This window comes from Chiloscyllium plagiosum, chromosome 35, assembly GCF_004010195.1.
Source record: "Chiloscyllium plagiosum isolate BGI_BamShark_2017 chromosome 35, ASM401019v2, whole genome shotgun sequence".
In the NCBI taxonomy this organism is placed as follows: Eukaryota; Metazoa; Chordata; class Chondrichthyes; order Orectolobiformes; family Hemiscylliidae; genus Chiloscyllium; species Chiloscyllium plagiosum.
The window spans coordinates 7,264,335-7,270,334 of NC_057744.1; positions in this window are offsets into that span (position 1 = coordinate 7,264,335).

Genomic DNA, 6,000 nt, shown 5'->3' on the forward strand with positions numbered 1-6,000 from the left:
TCATATCTGGTGTGCACCACTCAAAAGCCACATTTCAGAGTTGATTTTCACACCCATGTTTTAGACCACCCAAAGTTCAGACAGAAGACAGTAGAAACATTCAGTTTTCTCTCTTGTGGTCTCTATTCTGGACTCTTATGGTGCAGTGGTAGTGTCTTTACTTCTCAGCTAGGAGGCCTGTGTTGAAGTCCCACCTCCTGTAGAGCTATGGATTTCCAAATATGTGTGACCTCTATTCTGCATCTCCTTTTGGTGTAATCAAGGAGGACATCTTTGTCAGGAAGTAGAACTGTTGTTGGGAAAATCACCAGCCTCTGAGTCAAAGTCGGGGTTCAACAACAGAGTTTATTGTACAAGGAAATACCGGAGCTCTGGGGAGAGACAAACAATAACACCACAGTGGTCAACAGTCAGTTTCAATGTCAGTGCAGAAGTCCATTGCTCTAGTAATGGGCGCTAATCGCTCTTCCTGAGAAGGACGATTACTATAGCCCTGGCTATTATCCCTTTGCATTGAGTCCATATCAAACTGTTAGCATTTCTATCAAAGGTGTTGTCTGGACCCAGAAACTTCGGCGGGCAGTATATGCTACTCGTGTATTCTCTCCCCCACCTGCCTTAAACTAATCAACTAGGTTGTGAGTGCATTGTGCTGGCATTCTGGTGGCCCCAGGCAGTGTCTGTGTTTGCTCTGCTGTCTCTCTCCATATTGTGGTCTGGCAGCCATCTTGTGTGTCAAGTGGCCAACTTATGGCTCAGTGACCATCTTGTGTGTCCATGTGCATAGTGTCACCTTGCCGAATGCCATCTCCCACTTCAGAATCATCTGTTATGTACATTGGAAAGTCATCTTATGTATGTCTCTCTGTTTCTTCACATGTATTGAAATATCCTTATCGTAAAGAATTGACAATATCTTAATTCTAGTTCAGTTTGTTACTAATACAGATTGGCAATGAATTTGATGATGAGATGGTTTGATTATCTGTGATGTTTAGAAAAACTGACCTAATTTTTCATGTAAGATTTGTGGTGATGCTACATTTACTGGTGATGATCTTAGTATCTGAGACCTCTGATGAAGTTGTTTAGTTTTGCTGCTAACATCAGATTCCATGCAAGTATTATCAGTTTATGCACATTTACTGTAATGCTTCTCAATTCTGTTTACAGTACTTATTCAGACAAAGAAGAATTCAAAATTCTTAGTAAAACTGTTACTGTGTTGGTTTCTCAAGTAATTTTCCAGACAGTTCAAATTTATCCTTCTCCCAAACTGTTATCAGATCAGAAGTCATCTGATCATCAACTGAGTTTCACCTCTTGAGAAACTTTTGGAAGTGTGAAGAAATGAATCACAGACTGTTTCTCTTGAACACTGAATTGTGGCAGACACTGGCTGTCACCGAACACTATTTTTGTAGCTTGGAGAGGCTATTGTCTGAGTTTCCTTTTAGATTACGTGACACAATCTTCTTTGCTGAAAAATAGACTGTCTAATAACATTGCAAGAAAGGTGTTGTTTTTTCATAAAATCTCTGATAGGACTTTAGGTGCAAATGCGCAACATGTGAGCTCTCAAAGAAATGAAGAACTTTGGATGATGGAGATCTGAAACATCAAAAAACAGAAGTTGCTGGAGAAACTCAGTAGGTATTCCAGCAATTTCTGATTTGGTTACTCTTTTATTTTAATGTTTGTATTTGTTTGCAGTCAGGACCCTTTCCTAGCTGGGGCAGGTGAGAAGTTTTAGGACAATCAGGTTGCAGGGAGTTCTAGTAGATATGAAGATAGATGTAGGGAAATTAAGCTTTAAAAAGATTTCACAACGGAAAAGGGATCATGATTTTTCCCTGAATGGCTGACAGTGCAGATTCTATACCTTGCCTTATGCCAGCCTGCACCAATGTTCTTGGCAGTGGGACATGTTGCAGGACAGGGATAATGCAGGGAGGGTGAGGGCAATACATATACATCACATTGTGGAACAGTCACGTAGAGGTAATGTCGCTGGCTTAGCAAACCAGAGGCCCAGGCAAAAATGTTCCAGAGATGAGGATTCAAATCCCACCATGGCAGCTGGTAGAATTTAATTTAAATTCAATTCATTAAAAATTTGGAATTGAATGCTGGTTGCAATAATGGTGACAATGAAGCAATCATGAATTATTGTAAAAACCCATCTGGTGTACTAATGATGCAAATTTACCATCCCTACCTTGTCAGCTTCCACGTGATGCAGACGAACAGAAATGTAGTTAACCCGTCTCAAGGGCAGCTAGGAATGGCCAACAAATACAGACATCACATGAAAGGTGTGCAAAGTCAGAAGTTAGGAAAAGGTGATAGGGTAACTCTGTTAAATAAAGGATGTAATTAGTACAATAGTGAAAGTTGGCCTCTGCTTGAAACAGCAAGATGGATAATCTGAGTGGAGTGAAGTAATAACAAATGTTAGAGGTCACTTGTGAAAATAGTTTATTGGTTCCCTAACAGTAATTAGACGAGTGGTACAGAGTATTCAGGAATAAATAAATGGAGTACGCAAGAAAAGTGCCCCAATAATCATGGGTGCCATTGACTTACATGTAGATTGAGCAAATCAGAATGACAAAGTTTCTTGGAAAATTATGAAATATGTTTGCAACAATGTATTAGAGTCCTGTGTTCTACAGCCACCCAAAGAGCAGGCTAATCTAGATCTGCTAATGGGCAATGAGACAAGGTTAATCAATAGCCTCGTGGTAAATAAGTCTCAAAGTTATAGCAACCACATCATGATAGAATTTCATGCACTATCTGAAGGTGAGAAGTGTGGGTCTAAAACTTGTTTTGAACCTAAGTAAAAATTATGGAGTAAAACTAGCTAAAATGAAATGGTTACAAAATATAGCATGGTGAAGATGCTGTGGCAGACTTTTCAGGAGATATTTAATTACAGCAAAGATTCGTCCCAGTAAGAAAGGAAGGCTCTGTGAGAAAGATGCATCATCTGTGGCTGAATGAGGAAGTTCACTCCATTGTGGTTCATGATCACTGAGAAAAAAAACTTCTGGGATTTTTATTTTGAACAAATTAACCCTTTAAGAAATAAAATTGTTTGTTTCAGTGACAAAATGCTGGAGAAACTTAGAAGGTCTGTCAAAACCTGTGGGGAGAATGCAGAGTTAACGTTTCAAGTCCAGTGACCCTTCATCAGAACTTCTTGGAAGAAGTGGTATTTATCTTGATAGCAGGGGGCAGGAGTGAGCAGAAAGGTGGAGAGGGAGCCAGAGAGAGAGAGAGGAAAATGGTTAGACTTACAAAAGGATTATTGATAGTATGCTAGGGATGAGGACATCTAGATTGCTGATGATGGGGGTTATGAGCCGGTGAAATTGAGTTGATTATGCTGAAAGCAACCTATGTAATGACAGGACATGGGCTTGGGCAAAAGGAAGTCTTCAGGCTCAATGTTATTGAACTCGAAATTGAACCCTGAAGACCGCAGGGTCCCCAAGTGTAAAATAAAATGTTGTTCCTCCAGCTTGTGCTGAGCCTCACTGGAACACTGCACCAGGCCCGAGCCAGAAATGTCAGCCAGGGAACATGGTGGTGTGTTGAAGTGGCAGACAACTATTTGTTTTATTGTCACATTGATGTGAACTAAAAGAAAAACACCCTTACCTTTGCTTTTGATTTATTTACTTCTCTTTGGAACATCAGAGCGAAAGAAAGTGAGAGAAATGGGCAAAACAAACTACAGACTATGCAAGTAGCGTTATAACATTTAAAAGTTTTTTAAAAATTTTGATAAATTCAAAGAAAAGCTGGTATTATTTTCATTGAAGATGATCAGTCCAGGTTGCTTGTGTCTGATACCCTGAAAATATTGAGTCCACAGGCAGAGGTTCTGAATGAATTTTGGTTTCACTCAGCTGCTTCCTGGAATTGACCTAACTACAAACTTGTACCAAATAGTCTTTCATTAAAATGTTCTACCATCCAACGGTTGCTTTCTGCAACAAAAGCAGCCATGTGTCTAGATTAGAGTGGTGCTGGAAAAGCACAGCAGGTCAGGCAGCATCTGAGGAGCAGGAAGATCGACGTTTCGGGCAAAAGCCCTTCATCAGGAATCCTGTAGCTATTTCATAAAGTACTTCTCTTCATTGATTGGTGGTTAGAATATGATGAGCAAACTAATCATTGGGCAGATCGGAGGAAGCTAAATGGATGGGAGCAGAGGGGTGCAATTTATTGCATTAATCTGTAAATTTGTGAACATGGAGTGGGCTGAATCGAGAGCTAACATGAAAATTCATTCTAGGGACTGCAGTGGTTCAAGATGGCAGCTTGTCACCCACCTCAAGGACAACTAGGAACAGGCAGTAAATGGGAGCCAGCCAGTGACACCCAAGTCCCCTGAGTGAGTTTTGTTTTAAATTTAAAATAGTCCCAAAATGTTACCAGCCTTCCTCTTCACAACGTTGGTTTCTGTACCTCCTGCAGCTTTTATTTCAGAAAACCACCATTTGGGGATTTATTTTGGAATTCAAATATTTCTAGACATTTTAATTTGTCAATTTTCCCCAAATAACACAAACCAATTTTATTTCAGGCTACTGGGGAATAATTCATTCATGCAGACTTACGTCATTCCTGTGAGCGAGGCCATGCTTCAAGCTGCTACCTGTGCAGCGTCCTTTGTTAATATCATCAGCTCTCCTCAATTAGCACAAGTTTTCTTAATCCCATTGAAAGCAATGCTGCACAAATTAATTTCTCCCACATTGTCTTTTCGTAAACTTAATCACATTTATCATGTAGCATAGGTTCTGCTTCAGGACCATTTCAACTAAAGGAGACTTTTATTTTTATTCTTCTACGTTGCAAAACAGCAAGTAGAGAAACAACAAGCAGGGACCTGGTTTCAATCCCACCCTCGGGTGACTGTATGGAGCTTACACATTCTCTCAGTGTTTGCATGGGTCCTCTGACTTCCTCCCACAGTTCAAAGATGTGCAGGTGGATTGGCCATACTAAATTGTCTATAATGTCCAGGGTTGTGCAGGTTGGGTGAATTAGCCTTGGAAAGTGCAGAGATAGGGTAGGGGGTGGGTCTGAATGGGATGCTCTTCGGCGGGTCGGTGTAGACCTGATGGCCCAATGGCTTGTTTCCACACTAGGGATTCTATGAATTGTGAATCATGATTTTGGGTATGAGGCAACTTGCAATAATCCTTTTAATTTGATGCTTTAGGTATATGGTAGTAACAGGGGCCATTGGTTTATTAGTGACTAAATGCCATTAGATGTTTTTTAACCTACAGTTTGGAACTGTTGAACCAGTAGCCTTGACCATAAATATCCAGTCACTTAACAACTTGGTTTTCATTAATCCAATTTATATGGTGATGTGAATTTTATAGCAGCTTTGCTGATGAATACTCATGACACCAGGAGTGTATGATGTTTAATTTTCTTGGGCACAACTTTCATATCTTGTGACCGGTGTATAATATTTCTTTCTTTTATTAAACTTTTTTTGTATTCTGTACTGGTCGTTCTGCTATACCGTGCGTTTATTTAACACAAAATCGCTGTAACACAATTGACAATTAGGGACACTATTTCTAAAGCGCGAACTTTTAAAATGTGTTGGATTTGTAACGCGATTACATCACCAACACTTTAAGCACTGTTTCTAAAGCGCGATTTTTCTATAATGCAGAGTTGCACAAGGACGCAGCCATCTCGGTAGAAGAGCTATCTGTAGCTAGGAGTGTTATTTTTTGATCACAAATGTTATTTTTAGTAAAACCTACTGATTATTGTTAATCAAAAACAAGTCACAGTTCAGGCTGATATGAGTGTGTGGCGCTGGAAAAGCAGCGAGTCTGGCAGCATCCGAGGAGAAGGAAAATCAACGTTTCAGGCAAGAGCCCTTCATCAGGCTAATGCCCGAAATGTTGACTCTCCTGCTTTGATTTCCACCATCTGCCGTCTTCACTTGCTCCTTGA